Raw genomic sequence first — 24,859 nt, forward strand, 5'->3', positions numbered from 1 at the left:
AGGAGGGTGTCTGGATGAAGCAGTTCATGACGGATCTTGGTGTGGTGCCAAGCGCGCTAAATCCAATAACCTTGTTCTGTGACAACACGGGTGCCATTGCCTTAGCAAAGGAACCACGGTTTCACAAGAAGACCAGACACATCAAACGACGCTTCAACCTCATCCGCGACTACATCGAAGGGGAGGACGTAAATATACGCAAAGTGCACACGGATCTGAATGTAGGAGACCCGCTGACTAAACCTCTTCCACGGGCAAAGCATGATCAACACCAGAACTGTATGGGTGTTAGATTTATTACAATGTAATTCGCATGGTGATGTGAGGGCTAGATTATTGACTCTAGTGCAAGTGGGAGACTGTTGGAATTATGCCCTAGAGGCAATAATAAATATAGTTATTATTATAATTCCTGTATAAAGATAATAATTTATTATCCATGCTATAACTGTATTGAATGAGGACTTATATACATGTGTGGATACATAGACAAAACACTGTCCCTAGCAAGCCTCTAGTTGGCTAGCCAATTGATCAAAGATAGTCAGGGTCTTTTGACTATGTACAAGGTGTTGTTGCTTGATAACTAGATCACGTCATTAGGGGAATCATGTGATAGACTAGACCCAAACTAATAGACGTAGCATGTTGATCGTGTCATCTTGTTTCTACTGTTTTCTGCGTGTCAAGTATTTCTTCCTATGACCATGAGATTATATAACTCACTAACACCGGAGGAATTCTTTGTTTGAATCAAACGTCGCAACGTAACTGGGTGACTATAAAGATGCTCTACAGGTATCTCCGAAGGTGTTCGTTGAGTTAGTATGGATCGGGACTGGGATTTGTCACCCCGTGTGACGGAGAGGTATCTTGGGGCCCACTCGATAATACAACATCACACACAAGCCTTGCAAGCAATGTAACTTAGTGTAAGTTGCGGGATCTTGTATTACGGAACGAGTAAAAAGACTTGCTGGTAAACGAGATGGAAATATGTATGCGGATACTGACGATCGAATCTCGGGGAAGTAACATACTGAAGGACAAAGGGAATGACATACGGGATTATATGAATCCCTGGCACTGCAGTTCAAACGATAAAATATTCGTAGAATATGTGGGATCCAATATGGGCATCCAGGTCCTGCTATTGGATATTGACCGAGGAGTCACTCGGGTCATGTCTACATAGTTCTCGAACCCGCAGGGTCTGCACACTTAAGGTTCGACGTTGTTTTATGCGTATTTGAGTTATATGGTTGGTTACTGAATGTTGTTCGGAGTCTCGGATGAGATCACGGACGTCACGAGGGTTTCTGGAATGGTCCGAAAACGAAGATTCATATATAGGATGACCTCATTTGATTACCGGAAGGTTTTCGGAGTTACCGGGAATGACGAATGGGTTCCGGGTGTTCACCGGGGAGGGTAGCCCACCCCGGGGAAGCCCATAGGCCTTGGGGGTGGCGCACCAGCCCTTGGTGGGCTGGTGGGACATCCCAAGAAGGCCCTATGCGCCATAGATAGAAAATCAAAGAGAAAAGAAAAAAAAGGGAGGTGGGAAAGGACAGAAGGACTCCACCTTCCAATCCTAGTTGGACTAGGATTGGAGGAGGACTCCGCCTCCCTTGGTGGCGCAGCCCTTGGGGCTCCTTGAGCCTCAAGGAAAGCCTCCCCTCCCCTTCTCCTATATATATGGAGCTATTAGGGCTTATTTGAGACAACTTTTGCCACGGCAGCCCGACCACATACCTCCACGGTTTTACCTCTAGATCGCGTTTATGCGGACCTCGGGCGGAGCCCTGCTGAGATTAGATCACCACCAACCTCTGGAGCGCCGTCACGCTGCCGGAGAACTCATCTACCTCTCCGTCTCTCTTGCTGGATCAAGAAGGCCGAGATCATCGTCGAGTTGTACATGTGCTGAACGCGGAGGTGCTGTCCGTTCGGCACTAAATCGTGGGACGGATCGCGGGACGGTTCGTGGGGCGGTTCGCGGGGCGGATCGTGGGACGTGGGGACGTTCCACTACATCAACCGTGTTCACTAACACTTCTGTTGTGCGATCTACAAGGGTACGTAGATCGGAAATCCCCTCTCGTAGATGGACTTCACCATGATAGGTCTTCGTGCGCGTAGGAAAATTTTTGTTTCCCATGCGACGTTCCCCAACATTTTTGACATCCATCACACTTTCACACTATATCCTCCGCGTCTGCATGAGCCATCAACTAATAGAACCCATGTCAAAAAGCTTTTGATACCAAATATCATGAACCGGCATGGTGGCCACAGTCGTCAGCATGAATCTCGTTAAGGATCTCTCGTCCTTCCTTATAGGAAACACATCGTTGAAAAACACCGCTAACACTTCTCTTGTACAAAGCGCCCCGATGAATAACCATGGACTTGCATCAGCGTATCTTATTTGGCGAGCGACAAGTTCTTCAGCTGGGAGTTCCCCTCGAGCGAGATAAGAAAAATATTGCACTGTCCAATCTGGAGTCGCCTGGAGAGCGACCACCAACTGCAGTTCCGAGTCAGGGATGGCTATATCTTACTCAGTCGATAACTTCACAGAGGGGTTGTGGAGAACATCCAGGAACACAATAGAGGGAACTCACTTGCATTGAGATCCAAGTCATGACAATGCATCAGCCGCCTCATTGTGTCGTCGATCAACATGATCAACCTGATAGCCATGAAAGTGACCCGCCACATTGGAGACTGCCCCGTCTGTAAGCCACCATTAAGGAGTCTTTCAAATCTCAGGTTCCAGTCACCTATTGAGCCACCAAGTCGGAGTCTCCCAAGCACCTGACCCGACTAAGATTCATATCCTTAGTTATCCTGAGACCAAGTAAGAGGGCCTCATACTCAGCTGCATTGTTGGTAGAAGGGAACATGAGTCGTAAAACATAACAAAACTTGTCACCTCTTGGAGAAGATAACAGTACACCAACCCCCGAGCCTTCAAATTGTCTAGAGCCATCAAAATGTATAGTCCAGTACGTGTTGTGTGGCCTATCCTCTGGGAGCTAAAGCTCAGTACAATCATTGATGAAATCCACTAGTGCTTGGGACTTGATGGTTGTACGAGGCATGTACTTGACATGATGGGGACCAAGTTCAGTTGCCCACTTAGCAATACGACATGTAGCCTCTTGGTTTTGTATGATGTCCCTAATTGGGGTTGAACTAACCACAGTGATTGGATGCTCCTAGAAGTAGTGCTTCAGCTTCCGGCTTGCCATAAAAATTCGAAAGAAAAGGTTTTGCCAATGTGGGTACCGCTGCTTGGACAAGGTCAGCACTTCACCAACAAAATACACTGGCCGCTCAACTGGTTATTCTTTACCTTCTTCCTTGCGCTCAACGACAACTGCAACACTTACCTCCTTAGAATTAGCAGCATTGTAGAGGAGCATGGGATCTTTGTCGATCGGGGCAGCTAAAATGGGCGGCTCAGCCAACTACTTTTTGAGGGCTTCGAAAGCTTCATTAGTTGCATCCATCCAGACGAAATTATCCGTCTTCTTGAGCAGTTGATAGAAAGGGATTGCCTTCTCACCAAGGCGGTTTATGAACCGGTTCAATGCTGCAATGCGACCCACCATTCGTTGGACTTGATTTATATTGGCCGGCTTACCAAGTGAAGTGATTGCCTTGATTTTATCTGGGTTAGCTTCAATGCCTCGTTTGAACACCAGAAATCCTAGTACCTTGCCTACAGGAACACCAAAAACATACTTGGTTGGGTTAAGATTCATCTGGTACACTCCAAGAATATCAAACGTCTCCTCGAGATCCCCATGAGTGTTTTCTTCTTCTGAGACTTCACTACGTTGTCATCAACATAGGCGTGAACATTTTGCCCGGTGTGACAGTGCAAACAGTTCTGGATGCAACATTGATAAGTCACCCGCGGGCTCTGAAGTCCAAAGGGCATAGAGACATAGCAGAAAACACCGAAGGGGGTTAAGAACACCGTCCTTTTCTGAGCCTCCTTGGCCATCTTGATCTGGTGGTAACCTGTGTATGCATCCAGAAAACACAGACGCTCACAACCTGTCATAGAGTTAATGATTTGACCAATACGGGCGAGAGTAAAAGGATCCTTTGGACAAGCTTTGTTGAGATTGGTGTAATCGATACACATGCGTAAGGTGTCGTTCTTCTTTAGAACCAAGACCGGATTAGCTAGCCACTCAGGATGAAAAACTTCAATGATGAACCCGGCAGCTAGGAGTCGGGCGACTTCTTCCCGGATGGCGTTGCGTCTCTCCTCGTTAAAACGATGGACGTATTGTCGAACTGGTTACATCTTTGGATCCATATTACGGTGGTGATCAACAAATTCTCTTGGCACTCCAGGCATGCCAGAAGGTTTCCGTGCGAAGATGTCCTGATTCTCAAAATGAATTCGATGAGCGCGCTTTCCTATTTTGGATCCAAGCCGGTCCCAATAGTGAATTTCTTAGAAGTGTCGCCCGGGGTAAAGTCGACTTGCTTGGTATCGTCCATTGGCTTGAACTTTAGGGGCGGCTCAACATCAACAGGAGGTTTCTATAGAGGACTCATGTCAGCCGGGTCAACATTGGTCGTGCGGAATTTGAACTCTTCGTCAACGCACGCCAACTCAGCATATGCAACATCTCCTTCTTCGCACTCCTGAGCTATTTTCCGACTCCCATTGACTGTAATGGTACCTAATACGTCTCCATTGTATCTACTTTTCGAAACTCTTTTGCCCTTGTTTTGGACTCTAATTTGCATGATTTGAATGGAACTAACCTGGACTAACGCTGTTTTTAGCAGAATTACCTTGGTGTTATTTTTGTGCAGAAATCAAAGTTCTCCAAAAGTCCTGAAAATTTACGGGGAGCAGTTTTGGAAAATAAGAAAAATATATGCGCCAAGTTCCACCTCAGGGGGTGGGCCAGTGGGCCACAAGCCCTGGCTCTGCCACCACCCCCTGGTGGCGGTGGGCAGGCTTGTGGGGCCCACACGGCTCTGCCGCCCCCAATCTCAGGCCTATAAGATCCCTTTCGTCCTAGAAAAAATAAAAAAGAGAAGTTTTCGTCGCGTTTGCGATACAAAGGCGCCGCCACCACGTGTTCTTGATCTGGAGGGCAGATCTGGAGTCCGTCTTGGGCTCCGAAGAGGGGAAATCGTCGCCATCGTCATCATCAACCTTCTTCCCTCTCCAATTCCATGAAGCTCTTCGTCGTTCGTGAGTAATCTATTCGTAGGCTCGCTGGGCGGTGATGAGTAGGATGAGATCTATCATGTAATCGAGTTAGTTTTGATGGGGATTGATCCCTAGTATCCACTATGTTGTGAGATTTGATGTTGCTACTACTTTGCCATGCTTAATGCTTGTCACTAGGGCCCGAGTGCCATGATTTCAGATCTGAAATTTTTATGTTGTCACCAATATATGTGTGTTTTAGATCCGATCTTGCAAGTTGTAGTTACCTACTATGTGTTATGATCCGGCAACCCTGGAGTGACAATAACCAGAACCACTCCCTGTGATGACCATAGTTTGAGGAGTTCATGTGTTCACCAAGTGCTAATGCATTGGTCCGGTTCTTTATTAAAAGGAGAACCTTAATATCCTGTAGTTTCCTTTTGGACCCCACTGCCACGGGAGGGATGGACAATAGATGTCATGCAAGTTCTTTTCCCTAAACCCGTATGACGACACACGGAATGCATGCCTACATCACATTGTCAAACGGGAGCTAGCCACATATCTCTCCGTGTTATAGCTGTTGCATGATGAATATCTTCCAAACAAATCACCGACCCATTGCCTACGAGTTTGGCCTACTACTGTTACTTGTCTTGCTCTCCTGCTGCTGCTACTACTGTTGCTACTGTTGTTACTTGTCTTGCTCTGCTCCTGCTGCTACTACTGTTGCTACTGCTGTTACTTATCTTGCTCTGCTGCTGGTGCTATTACTGTTGCTATTACTGTCGCTTGCTACTGCTGCTACTTGCTACTGCTGTCACTACTGTTGTTCCTTGCCGCTGCTATTGCTCGTTACACTGCTGCTACCTGCTACAATTTTGGTTCGCTGGACGTTGATGGGAACTGACAATTTCCGTCGACGGGCAACTTGGCGCCATTGATACAATCGTTAGGAATAGTCTGCCGTCAAAAGATCGTTTCTCACACCGTTGTTATCATACTACTTTGTTGTTACTACTTTGCTTGCAGATACTAATCTTTCAGGTGTGGTTGAATCTGACAAATTCAGTTGCTAATACTCGAGAGTATTCTCTCACCTCCTGTCTGGTAAACCAACAAATTTGGGTCGAATACTCTACCCTCGAAAACTGCTGCGAACCCACGCGCTGGTGGTCCATCAACAACATTCTTCTAGTATCGTTGCCGGGGAGTGCTAGCAGCATTCTTCTGGTGCCGTTGCAGGGGAAGGTTTATTGTCATCAGCATTCGTCTAGCCATCGCCAGAGATTGCCATCAGTACCCTTGAGGCCCGAGATTTTGAGCTTGAGATATACATAGCAAGGTCGGGCCATGAAGTGAGCGTAAGCTGGCCGCCCGAACAAGGCATGGTAGGGACTCTTGATTTTGACCACCTCAAACATCAGAGCCTCACTTGTGTAATTGAACTCGTCACCAAAAGTGATGCTTAATTTGATCCGCCCAACTGGGTATGCTGACTTGCATGGGACTATGCCGTGAAAGACCATCGCCGACGGCATCAGGTCATCCTCTGAAAAATTCATTCGCCGAAAGGTGTCATAATATAAGATATTAATGCTGCTCCCCTCATGCATTGAGAACCTTTGTAAGGATATATCCTCCAACCCGAGGCACCACGACCAGAGCTAAGTCACCGGGGTTATCAACCCGGGGCAGGTGATCGTCCCTACTCCAAGTGGCTGGATGTTTAGACCAATTAAGATATCTGGGAACCGCCGGCTCAGCCATATTGGCGGCTCTTTGCTTGAGTTTTTTATCCTGCATGCAAATGCTGGTGGTGAAGACGTGGTACTCACCGCTGTTTAACTTCTTGGGGTTTCAATCTACCCTGGTCATTATGTTGCTGGTTGTTCTGGCCAGGCTGCTGTCCACTACCATTGCTTGAGCCGCCCTGCCTTTGAAAGCCGGATCCAGGGAAACCGCTGGACGAGCCCCATGTGACCCACCAGGACCATGCTGGCCTGGTCGTCCGCCACCATTGCCTCCTTGATTACCCCTTGAAGCTTGCAGACGAAACTCTTGCAAGACAAAGCAATCTTCCCAAGAGTGAGTGGCCAGAAGATCCGGGGTACTATGTTGGGGACAAGGTGCTTTAAGCATCTTCTCATAATTGCGCGGCTTCCTGATGCTACAAGGTTAAGACCAGACGCTGGTTCCTGTACCCGTGTAACATCCCAATTTTTGGAATAATAATATAATTATTAGATTGATTGTTTATTCGTTTGAATAATTGAAACTTGAGTGAAATTAGAAACTTTTTAAAACTTTTGAATGAGAGGGAATAAAATGACTTTCCCATTTTCTTTTGAATTCAAATTCATCCTTTTAAAATAAGTGAGAGAAGATAACATGACTACTTCAACTATAAAGAATTTGAATGAATGTGGCATTTGATTTTTCCTTTCATTTTTTATTTGAATTTTATTTTTGGCACAAGATTTCAACCATATTTTTTTCTGACAATATACTTGCCAAGCAAGAAAGAGAGGAGGTAACATGACACCCCAAAAAAAGTCTGAAGAAAAATAGTGCCAAAATTTTTAAAGACAACATTTGGATTTTATTGAATTTTAAAAAAATAATTTTATATAAATTTTTTATTTTGTAAAAAATAAAATGTTGATGTTGTAGGAAATTTTATTCTGAAAATTTTGATATATAATATGCCTATATAAAATATTCTCTTAATGTCATTTTATATTTCTTTTCGTTGTTTATTTTCAAAAATAAAAAGGCACTATTCACTACAGAACACCGTTCATTCGAAGTTGAAACAAAAAACAAGGCTGGCCGATTTTAGCCCATGCGGCTGGCTGATTTCTTTTGGCCCATGCGGCTCCTCTCCCTCCTTTTCTCCTCTTTTCCTCTATGTTTAGTCTCACATTGCCTATATAATGACTTTTAGACCTTCTTTCCACCTATAAATATAGACCCATAGGAGCATCCAAAAATCATGTACTTCGGGTTAAATCAATCTTTTGGTTTGACTAGATTTATTAAATAAAAATGTTTTCTTCTCTTCGGTGGGGTTTCTCGAAGTCGTCTCCTCTTTGGAATTAATTCTTACTCTGCATTCTAAAGGTATTTCTCTTCGTATTTTATTATACTCCCGTAGTTTATTATTTCTAGACTAGTATTCATATACTAGTACACGGTAGAGTAATTAGATTTATCAATTAGTCTCTGTATTTACACATTAGTCCTAGAATTCTTTTAGACATAGCACTTTTCTTCCGTAAAACAGCTTGACCCTGATTTTTCAAATAGCCATTACTTTTTACTTGTTTATCCGAATTAGATGAAACCAACGCCTAGAGTTTCGTCTTGATCACACCTATTCGGTGAACCTATCATATCAGCTTTTTTTGAAATTTTCAAATTTCGAAATTTGTTCACACTCATATTCAAACTTCTTTTTATCATATCTTTGTATCCGTAGCTCCGTTTTAGATGAATCCAATTGCGTCGGATACGTATCAAAGTAATCTTCTCGTTTGTATCATTAGTTTTAACTTTTCAACTTCTAATTTTGATCAAATCAGATTTATCTACTAGTGCCCAAAAGTGTTCACATCGTTCTAAGCTGATTCAATGTTATATTGAAGTATTTGTATCATTTGATCCGCTATTTCAAATCTAGTAATTCTTTTTCTACACACACATATTGATCTCCTATATCCAGTAACATCATTAGTTTTGACCTTTGAACCTTACAAATTTGAGAGATTCAAATTTGTATTCGAACATTCTTTTGATCTTATCTTGCAAATCGTACCACCTTTTCAATTGATTCCTTTTACCCCTACATACTCATGTCATATATTTTTGTACATAACCATCATACTTTAGTTCAAGTTATTTTGACCTTCTTAATGCAAATTCAATTCATACTTCAATTTGCTATAACTTGTGTTGTAGTTGTAGTGCTCCATTTCAAGAAATTCTTTCTACAAATAAATTCTTATGTCTTATACTATTTGTCAAACAACATTCATGTTGTTCTCCCAATATTTTTTATCATCTCCCATAGTGTATGCAAGTCGAGCTTATATAGCGATAGTTGATCATCCTTTGACTCTTTTGAGTTGACCCCTTTCACCTTTCCTTTTACAACACCATAAGGCCCTACCTTTTCTTATTAAATCTTGGTATGTTGTTATTTTGTACCAAGACATGTTTTGTTCTTATGTTCTTTTGGTTCTTCCTTTTGGCATGAATGTTTATTGAATGCTATTCGTTTACGATAGATTGCTCGGAGTGTGGTGAGTAGAATTATCAGGATTATGAGAGCGACCATCTTCATCAAGTAATACCAGGCAAGTTCACATTGATCATATTTTACCTATGGTTTTATTGCATTAGTTTCAACCTTCTTCACCCATTGCATGCAAGTAGGTACTTGGAAACTTTGATTATTGAGTAGTATATTATGATAGGCACCCCTAAACCCTTGTTACTTTGGTCGGGACGTTATTTGCTATGCTCCTAGTAGACGGGGTTTGGTTGAGTGTTTATCATGAGTGTTGCGAGAACTTAAAAAATCAAGACCTGAAGACTCAAAGACTTGCAAGACCTTACAACGAAATATACCTCTAGGTGAAGGATGGTTTAGATGGGCTCCCTGGAGAAACCAGTGGACGACCCGGGATGCATTGAGAAGCGCCATGACATCTTGCGGAAAGCTTCACCCAGGCACAAAGAGATGGATGGATACTTCAAGACCCAAGGCTTACCTGCATAGCCACAAGTCATTATGGGCTCTGGCTTTGTTGGACAATGTGGTGACCCTACACAAGCGGTGCTACGAGATGTAGAAGAATGGTAGGATTGGATGGGCACCGTCAGAGTCTCAGAGGAACCCGTTGAAAGACCATTTTTTGATCATCCGGTTCCCAAACACCCTAAAGTGCGAGGACTTCAACGGAGGCGATCAAATCTTGTGGGGAACGTGTGCAAAACTCTACAGATTACTCAAACCTAATCGATTAGCCGTGTCCACGGTCATGGACAACTTGAGCTGAAGGAACTGAAACTATCAGGAATTCTCAACACCATTTATTATGGAGGTGGGTAATATTGATAACTTGGGTATGAGAACTGGTTGGTGGAACCATCTCATTAACAACCAACAATGTAGTAATATTTTGCTTTTAGCCCCTCTCTTGTAGTAGGAGAAAACTTTGCTTTTCGCTAAAAAAACTTACAGCCCCACCTTCCATATATGCATATAGTATAGATGTTATTTTTACCCCTCTCTTTTGTGACTTGCCGGCATATTCAATATGCTGACCTACACGGCTGCAACGTCTTATGTTGCAGATACTTTCTTCGATGAGTAAGAGTACGATTCAGGGTTACAGTCTACACTCAACTTGCCGTTGGTGTTTATTGGGACTCCACCCCCTTTGACTGTTTCCGCTGAGATTTTGAGGTATATATCAGTTTTACATTATTTACATGTGATTGCACTTTGATATATACATTGATGTACTGGGTGTGCCAGCATACTGATCTAGGGATGGCACAGATGCACAGAGTCTTGACTCGTTTTGAGTCGGGTCGCTACAAATATGGTATTAGAGCACATGTTGACTGTAGGACGTGACCCTAGAAACTGGAAATTTCTTAGGAAAGGATCTCTCTAAAACTTTATTTCCAAGAAAATCCTTCACTTACCATCTCTTCTGATTTCATCAAATGTTGCCTCTCACCTCAAATAGTTAGACAATACCCTTTCCCATTCGACCACATGAAGGATCAACGGAGTCCCACTTCAAAGTAAAGAGAATTTCACCATGCATTTGAAGAATTGAAGCTGCACCAACTGAAGACTCTCAAGACCTGAAGAATTCAAAGACCCTGAAGCGTTCGAATATTTATATGACCATTAGAAGTCCAAAGCCCTATTATATACCCACGTTAGATACGACGATTTGTGAGCCGTCATTGGTGTGTGTTTTTCGACAGCCACAAATAAAACCTATTCTCAAAAATATTGTTTGTATTGTGTGTATCTCCCTCTCTCTCTTACCCATCTCATCCCCAAAACCTCAACCCTACCAGATGGAGTATGAAGCTGGACTTGTAATCTCTGGACCAATGACCCAGCTGGAGGCTGATATATGGATTCGGAACATGGAGAACCACTTCAAGAGCAATTTGATTTCAAGGAAATATGAAGTGCCACACGCTGTTCAGTACTTTAAGCAAAGTGCTGCTATCTAGTGGAAAGTGCATCCTGCCATACAAGGATTTAGTGAGCAGAAACTTGGGACGAATTCAAGCAGGCTCTGTTAAGATCTCGTCTTATTCAAAAGTGCTATGAAAGCCCGATGAAGAAGCCTTGTGCATGCAAGATCTGTGGAGAAATAGGACACACCCAGGAAGAACACAAGGATGGATGCCCTCATTGTGAAGAAAATCACTCATCAGAGGAATGCCCAACTAGTTAGGTGACTTCCTTATTTTGTGAAGGAACCACCCACTACCCAGCTCAGTGTCACATTTACCCCAAGGTGCAACAAGTTGTCAAGAAGCAGAACAAAGTAATGAAGGAAACGCTCAAGAACAACATTTTAGAAGAACATGTGATGAAGGAAGATCTGGAAGACCCCGATGGACAAGGCCTAACCAGATTTTTCTCCAATGCCTGTTACTCATGTGGAGAAGAAGGACGTTTCTCAAAGGATTGCACGAAGGAAAGCCAAAAATATATGGGAAACTTCCCGACAGAAAATGTAGAGTTTGATCCGCATGAAATGGAAGTACTAACCAGAATGAAGCAATCCATAAAGAAGAGAAAGTACACCAGCTAGTGCCAAATCCCAACACATAAATACCTGAGTCATATCATATGTTTCAAGTGTAAGGAATTGGGCCACTACAACGATATGTGCCTAGGAAGGAAGCGGGAAAACCAAGGAGTAATAGCAAACACCAAGAAGCCCCAAAACTTGTCGGAACTCATTTGTTTTCATTGCAAGGAAGCAAGACATTATGCTACTAATTGTCCACAGGGGAAGAAAGCTAAAGATGGAGTAGTTAAGTTTTGACAATGGCAATAAGTGTAACATGAAGCTCTCTTGTTATCATGAGTTTATGGAGTTAAATTTTGTAACGGAAGTCTCTAAGAATGTAATAACTTCATGAATCAATAAATTTTATTGTGTCATGATTGCCTATGTTGAAACTGTATGCGTTGTTTCTCTACGAACAAAGATCTCTGAACATTTATGAGGATATGAGAAAATATGGTCTATGCAGGCATGAGTATATTTTATTTTAAGTGTGGTAGTAATCGGTAGAACAACAGGATCCAAGGAAATGGAATATACCCTGCATACCAAGGAGCCAAATCCACTAAATATTGTTGAAGGAAATGTTGGACCATATCAAACTATGTGGGTGACAATATTTGAATAATGTACCTTGGAATTGGAAATTTGAGGAGAGATTTAATATGAGTAACAAACACTTTTATTGGTACACAGACCAATGGAAAGGAAAATGAGTTCAAGGAATACAACCGGTACCAAGGATGCATCTCAAGATTTTCATGAAGGTTATGCTAACAGCATGAAGGGATAAGCTATGATAGATCAGCAAATGTTTTCTTAGGAGCATACGAAAACATGTGAGTGGTGAAGAACACGATAGATGTTTTGTTCAGCTTGCAGAACCAAAGGATACGTGCGAACTTTGTTCTTGTACAAGAGCAATTCTGCAATGCTTGTGAGTACGCCCAAGTGTTAGAATACGAGATTCACTAAGCTTTATACAAGGTAATGATTTCAGTGCGACATGGCTTGGCCACCATGACGACTTACTCTTATCATTCTCTTGCTATTCGGAATGGTAAATCTAAGAGACTTACCCATAGAGAGAGACGACGTTCTTTGAAGCTTTTGTTTAAGCCTTAGAATGGTATGATGAAAGCCCCATGTACATGGCAAATTATTGTCACGCGTAGGAAAATTTTACGGTGAGGATGAAGCCAAGATCCTTCTCATTGCACGATAACCACAAATGGTAGAACACCATGCGAATCATCGATAGGTTATTTAGAATGGTCACGAGACTTTTCAGTTAAGAAGACCCAGTGACGGAAGAAGCTTATATCAACAGAAGAACCCTTGATTTTGATGGAAAACATTATGAATATAATGGAAGAGCTTCACCAAAGTAGTTACCATGAAGAATGTGAGGAGCCAGATGCCAAGATCCAAGAGGATTGTTAATAATTTGAGGGACCGGTAACTCTCATTTAAAGTGTGGTAGCATCCCACTTTGCACGAGATTGGATTTGTTAGAAGACCCCCCGAACCCTAACCTTTTCTTTCTAGCCTCTTCGAATCTCGAGGATGAGATTCATTTTAAGTGTGGTAGGTTTGTAACATCCCAATTTTTGGAATGTTAATATAATTATTAGATTGATTGTTTATTTGTTTGAATGATTGAAACTTGAGTGAAGTTTGAAAATTTTTAAAACTTTTGAAATAGAGGGAATAAAATGACTTTCCCATTTTCTTTTGACTTCAAATTCATCTATTTAAAATCACTAAGAGAAGATAACATGACTTCTTCAACTATAAAGAATTTGAATGAATATGGCATTTGATTTTTTCCTTTGGTTTTTTATTTGAATTTTATTTTTGGCACAAGAGTTCACCCATAAATTTTTTTCCTGACAATATACTTGCCAAGCAAAAAAGAGAGGAGGTAACACGACACCCCAAAAAAAGTCAGAAGAAAAATAGTGCCAAAAATTTTAAAGACAAAATTTGGATTTTATTGAATTTTCAAAAAAAATTATAAAGTTTTTATTTTCTGAAAAATAAAATGTTCATGTTGTAGGAAATTTTATTCTGAAAATTTTGATATATAATATGCCTATATAAAATATTCTCTTAATGTCGTTTTTTATTTTTTTCGTTGTTTATTTTCAAAAATAAAAAAGGCACTATTCACTACGGAACACTGTTCATCCGAAGTTAAAACAAAAAAACAAGGCTGGTCGATTTTGGCCCATGCAGCTGGCTGATTTCTTTTGGTACATGCGGCTCCTCTCCCTCCTTTTCTCCTCTTTTCGTCTATATTTAGTCCCACATTGACTATCTAATGACTTTTAAACCTTCTTTCCACCTATAAATATAGACCCATAGGAGCATCCAAAAATCATCTACTTCGGGTTAAATCAATCTTTTGGTTTGACTAGATTTATTAAATAAAAATGTTTTCTTCTCTTCGGCGGGGTTTCTCAAAGTCGTCTCCTCTTTGGAATTAATTCTTACTCTCCATTCTAAAGGTATTTCTCTTCGTATTTTTTTATAATCCCGTAGTTTATTATTTTTAGACTAGTATTCCTACACTAGTATACGGTAGAGTAATTAGATTTATCAGTTAGTCTCTGTATTTACACATCAGTCGTAGAATTCTTTTAGACATAGCACTTTTCTTCCGTAAAACAGCTTGGCCCTGATTTTTCAAATAGCCATAACTTTTTACTCGTTTATCCGAATTAGATGAAACCAACGCCTAGAGTTTCGTCTTGATCACACCTATCCGGTGAACCTATCATATCACCTTTTTTGAAATTTTAAAATTTCAAAATTTGTTCACACTCATATTCAAACTTCTTTTGATCATATCTTTTTATCCGTAGCTCCGTTTTAGATGAATCCAATTGCGTCTTATTCGTATCAACGTAATCTTTCCGTTTGTATCATTATTTTTAACTTTTCAACTTCTAATTTTGATCAAATCAGATTTATCTATTAGTGCCCAAAAGTGTTCACATCGTTCTAAGCTGATTCAATGTTATCTTGAAGTATTTGTATCTCTTGATCAGCTATTTCAAATCTAGTAATTATTTTTTCTACTGTCACATCCCTGATACCTTAAGCAAGTTAGTCTTGTGCTCATGTCTTCTTTGCATTGCATCTAAGAAATTTTCAACAAGAACAAAGAAAGTGGTGAAGGAAAACTCAAAACCCTAGCCACTTCTTTAAATAAAGGAAATCCCAAACTAGTTAAAATCAATGAACCCAAAATGGCCTCAAGAAAAGTTCAAACTTTCAGATAAATCAAGAAAATAAATGAGCAATGAAGAAAACCTTTTTCTTGACACTTTAAGCATTTTAAATAAATGCAAAAAGCTACTGGTTTCAAGTTTTAAATTTGAAATCAGAAACTTTAAACTTTCAAAAATGTTGAAAACTTTAGGAATGGTTGGAAATATTCCAACAAATATTCTAGGGTGCTTAACATAGTTTTTAAAAATTATTTGGGAGCTGAAATAAATAGTAGATCAATGTCAGCAATTAAAACAGAAATAAAACAGAAAGAAATGGGAAAAACCTTACCTGTCGCTCACCTCAACCCGGCCCAGCTGTTCCTGTCGTCTTCCTCCCCCGCCAGTGGGCAGCAGGAGGTGGCCGACGCGTACTCTCGCGCGGCCACGCACCTGTGCGCCTGCCTGGCCGCCGCTTCGCGCTGGCAAGCACGGGGATAACCTCCCCGAGCCTGTCCCTATCCATCCCCGTGCTCATTCTCCCCATCTGTCTCGTTTCTTTCTGCCGCCATTGGAGCCCGAGCAGAGCTCGAGCTCGCCGTCGTTCTAGCCTTCCCTCCTTCCTTCTAAGCCGCGCAATAGCTCTGCCGCAACTCCCTGAAGCTTCCTGGCCACGAGCCCGACGCCCAGATGCAGTGAAATGACGAGAAGCAGTCATCTTCTTCCTCGGGTCACCGAAGTTCGTCGCCGGCGTTCTCCGTCTCCAGGCCGTCCCCGAGCAAACTAGCGCCACCACTGCACTCCTCGTGAGCTTGCGCTTCTTTCCCCCAAGATCTCCCCGTCGATCCCTGCCTCTAGGCCTAGTTCCACCGGAGCCCGACGAGATCTGCCGCAGGAGCTCGTCGCCGGTAGCCCTCCGGTGATCAGCTCGTCCATCTGAGGCCACCAGTAGCTTCAGGATGTCGCGTAGGTGCTGTAGGAGCTGAGACCCGTGCGTAGTTCCCTCTGTATCAAAGACCCCGATGACACCCGAACCTTGGCCGCCGCCAAGCTCGTCGCCGGCGTCATCTCCGGCCAGATCAGCCCCGGCTAAGTGCAGAAATGGAACCGCGGGAGAAGTGGCGTTCTTCTCGTGCTCTCCGCGTAGCATTTGGCCTTCTGTGCGCCGCTTCCGAGCCCCCCCCCCTGACGTTCTGGTGCTCGCCGGAGGCTCCCCGCTGGTGAGGACGACCTCGCCGCCGGTGGATCTCAGCTGGCCTGAGCCACTGACGGGTGGGGCTAGCCTCTGGATAGTTTAGAGATAATAAAAATAAATCAGATAAATTAATAAGACACTGACATGTGGGTCCAGTGAGTTTAATTAACTAAATAAGATTAATCCTAATCTAAAATTGACCAGAGACACTGACTAGTGGGTCCCACTGGTTAGGTTTGACTTTAAACGACCAGTTGGACCTGCTGATGTCATGCTGATGCAGTAAAAGTATTTTCCAGTATAGAAATAATTCTAGAAATGTTTAAAACTTCAAAAATTCATAGAAATTAATCTATAAATCCAATGAAAATAATTTATATATGAAAAAGTATCAGAAAAATTCAAGGAATCTGAATATGCTATTTTCAATCATGTTTGGAAAAGTTACAGAACCCAAACATGTAGATTAATGAATAAGTCAATTCTTATAAATACTTTATAAATGGAATTTGGAAAAATATTTAAATTTCATTATGAATGACATGATCAAACACTGTTCTAATTACAAACCAGCAACTTAACATGTCATCCCATGCATGTTAACCTCAAGTTGATCTGAGCATCAGGTCGAATCAATTAAAACGGTATCCGAGAAAACCTCGTTTGAAGTGATATTTGAATTTGATTCAAATCAACTTCAAACCTAATACATGCTAGCTATATTAGTTTATCACCTTGCATTCTCATGCCATGCTCATGCATCATCTTGTTTGCATATGATTGTTATTGATTGTTGTCATTCATTTCGGTAGGCTCCGCAACCCCGGATTCCACTGAATATCCGTCTGACGGATATTGTCCCTCCTCTGAGCAACAAGGCAAGCAACCATTTTGATCATCCCTATAAATCCCATGTTCTTGCTCCTGCACTTACTTATTGCATTAGGATCAGATGCTTCAACTGCTTTTGCCACGTTAGTTGAACCCACTTCCTTTGCATGACCTATCCTTGTCACAGTAAATAGTCGAACCTTGCAACCTAGCATACCTGGTAGTTGCTTGAGCCATGATATGCCTTATCCTACTATGCATGCTATGCTTAGAGTTGTGTATGTTCTGTCATCTGGGAGATGAACAGAATTGTGAGAATGCGTTCGGTAAGCAAAGGTTGTGTGTTGAATCTGATTTGGTAAAGGTGCCGGTGAAAGGCTGTGTAGGAGTACATGGTGGGTTGTTTCATTGGAACCGTCCTTAGGAACTGAGTTCCGTGTATGTAATCCCAGACTAGATACTACCACATGCTGGGCCCTGAAATATGACCCCGCTCGGCCTATTAATCGCTTAGTACTTAGTTTCTGGTGTTTATAGTAATGCTGGAGGCCATGCATGGTGCTGACCTGAGAGGTGGGCCGTGATGCGGTAGGCTGTGGCTCGGTGTACCAAGTGGCACCCGGATGGTGGGCTTGGGAACCCTGCGCACATCGTTTGAGGCCGTGGCGGAAACCTCGGCCGGACTTCCATACGGGTTACTCTCAGATAGGCGATAAACCTGGACTATGTACTAGTGTGGTTAACGGTCGTGGCCGAATCCCTCGCTAGGCTTCCGCTTGAAGATTGCCGAGGTGCATGACGTGCACATGGCGATAAGTGGCGAGAGCGTGTGTGACGAAGTACACCCCTGCAGGGTTATGATCTATTCGAATAGCTGCGTCCGCGGATATGGACTACTTGGAGACATATGTTGTTCATAGATAACTTAAATGGCTACTCATAAAATTGTCAAGATAAGCGTGAGTGTCGTGGACTCTATTTCCGTATGGAGATGGGATGATTCCACGATGGTGTATTGTTGTGGTGTTAGTGGACTTGTGTGCGAGAAATCAAGTTGTAAAAATTATTTAAAAATGCAAGTTGTCTAGCCATGAGTCAAATGCTGGCTTTCCGCATGAAACCCCACCATAGCTTGTTGATACATTGCATCAGTAGTTAGTTATCCTAAAGTCTTGTTGAGTACCTTCGTACTCATGTTTTCTTAATAAATGTTGCAGAGGTTGCTAATGACCCTAATGGAGGGTTCTTCGTAGACATCGACGATGACGAGTAGCTGGTGTCCCAGCTACGATCTGGCCCTACGTTGGGTCTGTAGTATAGTTAGGCCATGTGCCTTCTAGTTGCACCTGTCTGTACTCAGACAGTTTAAAACTCTTCCGCTGGCTTGTAACTGAATGACTGCTATTATGGGTCGTGAGACCCTTAATGTGTAATATTATGTGTGTGGCTCTTCCGAGCCTCTTAAATAAAGCTTGGATGTTTATGGTTATGTTGTGATGCCATCGATGTATCTATACATATCGGTATACCATGCGTACGTGTGTCGTACTTGATATGTATGGGGTTCGATTACCTAGTCGTGAACTTTAGTAGCACTCCTTACAAGGAAATGCCCCTTTGTGATCCAACGAGCCTTGGTAGTTCGCTGCCGCTACGGACACATTGGTTGACCAGCATGTGTCCTTCTTAGCTGCTGTGTCTGTCCCCTTCGGGGAAATGTCACGCGATGTAATGGAGTCCTTGTAGCTTGCTACGACTCGTCTACACTCGCTGGTGACCGACGCCTCCTTTGTTGGGTCATGTATGCCTTTCCTTGTGCGGTACTGCCACTTTGGTTTGTGACTAGACTTGTCGATCCGGGTTCTTTGACATTGGAGTGCTAGCGACACTATTGCATACGTGAGTCAAAAGACGCAAACGGTCCCGGCTAAGGTAAGGCTACAGCCCTGGAGTTAACCGTGCGTGAGACCGCAAAGAGATGCGATGTGTTACAGGCTGGATTCCTATGACTTAGGATCGGGGTCCCGACAGCGTTGGTATCAGAGCCTGACTGACTGTAGGATTACTAAGCCAAATTGGTTGAAGTTGAGTCTAGAATTGCTTTAGTTATATATAAGGGAAATGTTTGTGGAAGGGAACGTAAGACTCTTGTTCTCTTCTCAAGTTATTCTATTCTGGTCATCCTCGTCTTTTCTGCGGGAATTAAGGACTAGGTTACTCATCTTCTTCTAGGCTCGTGTTTCTGATCGGTAGATTATAGGACTACGGGTCAAAAGATATTTGGGTTTCTTTCATTCCTAGGAAAAAGGAAGTAAGTTTGATGACCAGAGAGTTGAACTTGATAGTTGAGTGGTTACGCTATTCCATTTTGGGTTGTCTCAAAAATTGTTTTTGAGCATTTACAGCCGTTATGCTGCCCAATTTTGCATTCACAGCTCTAATGCTTTTGCATTACTCTCTATTTACAGATGCCTGGCCGTCCTTCTCGTCAGGTGGTACGTCTGACCAGGTGCATTGATGTACCGGGTCATACGGCCATGCTGGTCAGGGTGATGTTGATGTGCGGTTACCGCTGGTACCCCGAGTACACAGTGGAGGAATAGTACCGAGACTTCAACCAGAGCCAGTACATCTGCATTGTTAGGGTATTTCCAGACTACCCTAGAGCTGAGGAGCCAGTCCATTGGTCCTATGGGTTGGGAGTCACTGTTGACATGGCAATACAAGATGCTGCCTATTCAATGCTGACCATTATGAGAGCGAGACATGCACTGTTGTAGAATTCAGATTTCTGCAATGTTCCGGCCGCTCAGCCTGGTGAAGAGGGATACCTCAGTGGAGTCTATTTTGATTCTTCTATGGAGGATCCACTACTACAGTCCACTGTTGAGATGCTAGAGAACAGAGACAGGGATGCTCGTGCTCTCCGCATGGAGCTTTATGCTCCCCGTGCCCGTCTGTGGACGGCTTTGACGTAGCTGGCACCGGTAGTCCAGATAGGGTACGGAGATATGGAGATGCTGAACCCTGTTAGGACCCATCTTCCGGCCCACGTTGACTGGCCAGCTATAGGAGGAGTCACACCTCTTCGGGGACCCCCCTTACCACCAGTCAGGGGACCAAGGCCACATCCGTGTCCTTATGGATCCCAGGGATCTCAGGCTAGAGTGTATCCTGATCCGCAGGTTGAGCTTCCAGGTCATGGAGGTAATCTCTATGAGATGTTCTATGCGGATGCCTGAGCTGTGAGCGGATGGATAGTATGGTAGTAGCCGTACGTTCATAGTCCTGCGTGACTTGTGAAGTATGCCTGTAATGTGAAATGAATTCCGGAGGCCTAGATAAATAATGAATAGGAAGCTTGTAAGCCTCTGATGAGTAGTTTCATAATTTCAGTAGTTTGCTCTTTGGTTAAGGTCGTACTGAACTATGTAAGGGTGTGTATGAACCATGGTGTATATATAGCAGTTGCTTGTTACCATGCTGTTCGGATATTCATTTCCGCATTCCGTGTGTTCAGTACATTCTTAATCCATAGCTAGTATTGATATGATATTGGTCTAAGCTGTGAGTTTCTTTGTCAGGATGGTGTTCACCAGGTTGAACCGTGCCCCTGGTCATGAGCAAGGCGAGGGTAGTCAAGCGTCGCAGGAAGACCTGCCTCACCCGCCCTCTCTGGCGGAAGTGATGCTTGAGGCAGAGAGAAACAAAAGGGAGATCAACCGACTGTTAGAGCGTATTGAGCAGAATACGGCTCGTGAGCCTAGGAATGCTGCAGTGTCCCTCAATGACTTTGTGAAGCTGAATCCTCCAAAGTTTCATCATTCCGTCGATCCCCTCGATGCTGATGACTGGCTATGCAGCATCTCACGCAAGATTCGCTCTGCGAATGTGTCTGAGGCCGACAAGGTGACCTTTGCGGCGTATTTCCTGGAAGGACCCGCCAATCTATGGTGGGAGAACTTTGAAGCTATGCGTCCCGCTGAACCAGCAGCCACATGGGCAGACTTCAGTGCAGCTTTTCGTCTGTACCATATTCCAGAGGGCCTGATGGACAGAAAGAGAGAAGAGTTCTGTGCCTTCACTCAGGGCAAGTTGACCGTGGATGCCTATAGCCGCGAGTTCGGTAACCTCGCCCGCTATGCAACAGAGGAGGTGTCTACTGACGCCTAGAAGCAAGCAAGGTTCCGTAAGGGTCTGAGCCCTGAGCTCCGTCGTGATCTGCGCCTCCACGAGTGTGAAAGCTTCCAAGCCCTGGTCAACAAGGAGATCAGTGCCGAGACTGGTCATACTGACTTTGAAGCCACAAGGAAGCACTCCCGTGACTTTGGCTCGTCTTCTGGTTCCGCGTTTCCAAAATGCAGGTTGTGGGTTCCGAACAATTCTCTACCGCCAAGATACACTCCGAGGCCATCCTACGTGGCGCCTCAGACGAATCAGACCAACCCTCCAGCAAAAGCTTATGGTGGTCCATCTAGCAATGCTGCACCACGTGCAAACCAAGTGATATGTTACAAGTGTGGAGAACCAGGGCACTATTCCCGTGAGTGTCCTCAAAATGTGGGTGCCAAGCAACCCGGAAAGTCCGTCGGGCAAGCCAAGTCGGGCAAAGCTTACTATGTGAAGCCAACTCCTGCACGTGGCCGTGTGAACTATGTGTTAGGAGAAGAAGCTGCAGAGGATCCCGACGTCATGTTGGGTATGCTTCTTGTTAATCATCACCCAGCGTCTGTTCTCTTTGACACTGGGTTTTCTCATTCCTTCATTTCAGAAAGTTATGCACAGTTGCATAACAAGTCTTTTTGTGATATGCCAATTCCATTGGTTGTCCAAACTCCTGGTAGTAAATGGCAAACCTCTAGGATAACCTATGACAATGAAATTCTAGTAGATAGGCTAGTTTTTCTAGCCTCATTGATAGCATTGAAATCTTCGGATATTAATATCATCTTGGGCATGGAGTGGATGTCAGCTCACTATGCCAAGATTGATACCCATTCTAGAAATGTCCAGCTTACCCATCCCTCGGGTGAGATAGTAAATGTCTCTACTCGAGTTGCCAAATGCCAACTTTATTCCTTAAATGCCAACCCTCTTCCGGAACTTGAAGACATCCCGGTAGTCCATGACTTTCCGGATGTCTTTCCAGAGGAACTGCCAGGAATTCCACCTGACAGAGATGTAGAGTTTGTGATAGATCTTGTTCCGGGGATTGTCCCAATAGCCAGAAGACCATATAAGATGGCACCCCTGGAGCTAGCCGAACTTAAGAAGCAATTAGATGAGGCCTTGAACAAAGGCTTCATTCGTCCTAGCTCTTCTCCTTGGGCTTGCCCCGTCCTCTTCGTCAAGAAGAAAGACGGAACGGATCGGATGGTTGTAGATTACCGACCAGTTAATCTGGTCACCATAAAGAACAAGTATCCGCTCCCCAGGATCAACGACCTGTACGATCAGCTCGCTGGATCCTCAGTCTTCTCCAAAATGGATTTGAGGTTGGGATACCATCAAATCAAGATCAAGAATGGGGACATTCCAAAAACGGCTTTTGTTACTCGTTATGGCCAATACGAGTACACCGTCATGTCTTTCGGTTTAACCAATGCCCCAGCCACCTTCTCTTGTCTGATGAATTCAATCTTCATGGAGTATTTGGATAAATTCGTCGTGGTATACCTCGATGATATTCTCATCTACTCGAAGAACGAACAAGACCATGCCGAGCATCTAAGGCTGGTATTGATGAAACTTCGAGAGCATCCCCTTTATGCCAAGTTTTCAAAATGTGAATTCCGGTTACCAGAAGTGACCTATCTGGGTCACGTAATCTCTGGTAAGGGTATTGCTGTCAATCCCAAGAGAGTTCAAGCTGTCCTTGATTGGACTCAACCTGAATCGGTTAAGCAAGTTAGGAGTTTTCTTGGTCTAGCGAGCTATTGTCGCCACTTTGTCGAGAATTTCTCCAAGGTTGCAAAGCCTCTAACTGAACTCCTCAAGAAGGATAAAAAGTTCGAGTGGACACCACAGTGCGAGCATAGTTTTCAGGAACTGAAAAGACGCCTGACTTCCGCACCTGTGTTGCTACCACCAGATTTTTCTAAGGACTTTGTTATCTATTGCGACGCCTCGCGACAAGGATTAGGTTGCATTCTCATGCAAGATCGTCATGTGATCGCATACGCATCTCGACAGTTGCTTCCACATGAGGATACTTATCCCACACATGACCTTGAGCTTGCAGCTGTGGTCCATGCACTAAAAACCTGGCGACATTACCTTTTGGGTAATCGTTGCGAAATATTCACTGATCACCAAAGTCTGAAATATATCTTCACCCAGCCGGATTTGAATCTCAGGCAAATACGGTGGGTTGAGTTGATCTCGGATTAGGACTTAGGGATAACTTACACCCGGGAAGGCCAATGTTATGGCCGATGCACTAAGTCGTAAATCTTATTGTAACAATTTGATGCTACAACAAGGTCAACCACATCTCCATGAGGACTTTCGGAAGTTGAATCTTCATATTGTTCCTCAAGGATTCCTTTCTACCCTGGTGGCGAATCCTACTCTTAAGGATCAAATTATAGCTGGCCAAAACCGTGACAAGGGTATATCACAGATCAAGGAGAATATTTTTAGTGGAAATGCTAAAGAATTTTCCATGAACGATCAAGGTGTTGTGTTCTTCCAGAATCGTCTAGTGGTTCCTAAGAACCCACATCTAAGGCAGTTAATCCTTAAGGAGCCTCATGATTCTCCTCTCACCATTCATCCCAGTAGTACTAAGATGTATCAGGATCTACGCCAGATGTTCTGGTGGACTAGGATGAAGAGAGAAATTGCTGAGTTCATTGCTAACTGCGACGTTTGTCGTCGAGTTAAGGCAGAACATCAAAGGCCTGCTGGCACCCTTCAACCTCTAGCTATTCCTGAATGGAAATGGGATAAAGTTAGTATGGATTTCATTTCCGGATTTCCCAAGACCAAGAAAGGAAATAAGCTATCTTTGTGGTCATTGACCGTCTTTCCAAAGTGGCTCATTTTCTTCCTGTTCGTGAGAGTATAACAGCTAGCCAGCTAGCAGAGTTATATATCTCCCGAATAGTGTCTCTTCATGGTGTTCCCCTGGAGATTAACTTGGACCGTGGAAGTATCTTTACTTCTCGCTTCTAGGAAAGTTTTCAGAATGCCATGGGGACTCACTTATCTTTTAGCACTGCTTTCCATCCTCAGTCAAGTGGTCAAGTAGAAAGAGTGAATCAAATCCTAGAAGATATGCTCCGAGCTTGTGTTATATCATTCGGTATGAATTGGGAGAAGTGTCTTCCATTTGCCGAATTTGCTTATAACAATAGTTATCAATCTAGCTTGGGCAAAGCCCCTTTTGAAGTTCTCTATGGACGAAGATGTCGAACACCTCTTAATTGGTCAGAAACCGGAGAGAGGCAACTCTTTGGCCCGGATAAGATCCAGGATGCAGAAGAGTAGGTTTGCATTATTCGTGAAAAGTTCAAAACAGCCCAGTCTCATCAAAAGAGCCAATATGATCGTCATCATAAGGTTGTGACCTTTGAAGTTGACG

The sequence above is a fragment of the Hordeum vulgare genome, chromosome 3H (assembly GCF_904849725.1).
Source record: "Hordeum vulgare subsp. vulgare chromosome 3H, MorexV3_pseudomolecules_assembly, whole genome shotgun sequence".
Lineage (NCBI taxonomy): Eukaryota > Viridiplantae > Streptophyta > Magnoliopsida > Poales > Poaceae > Hordeum > Hordeum vulgare.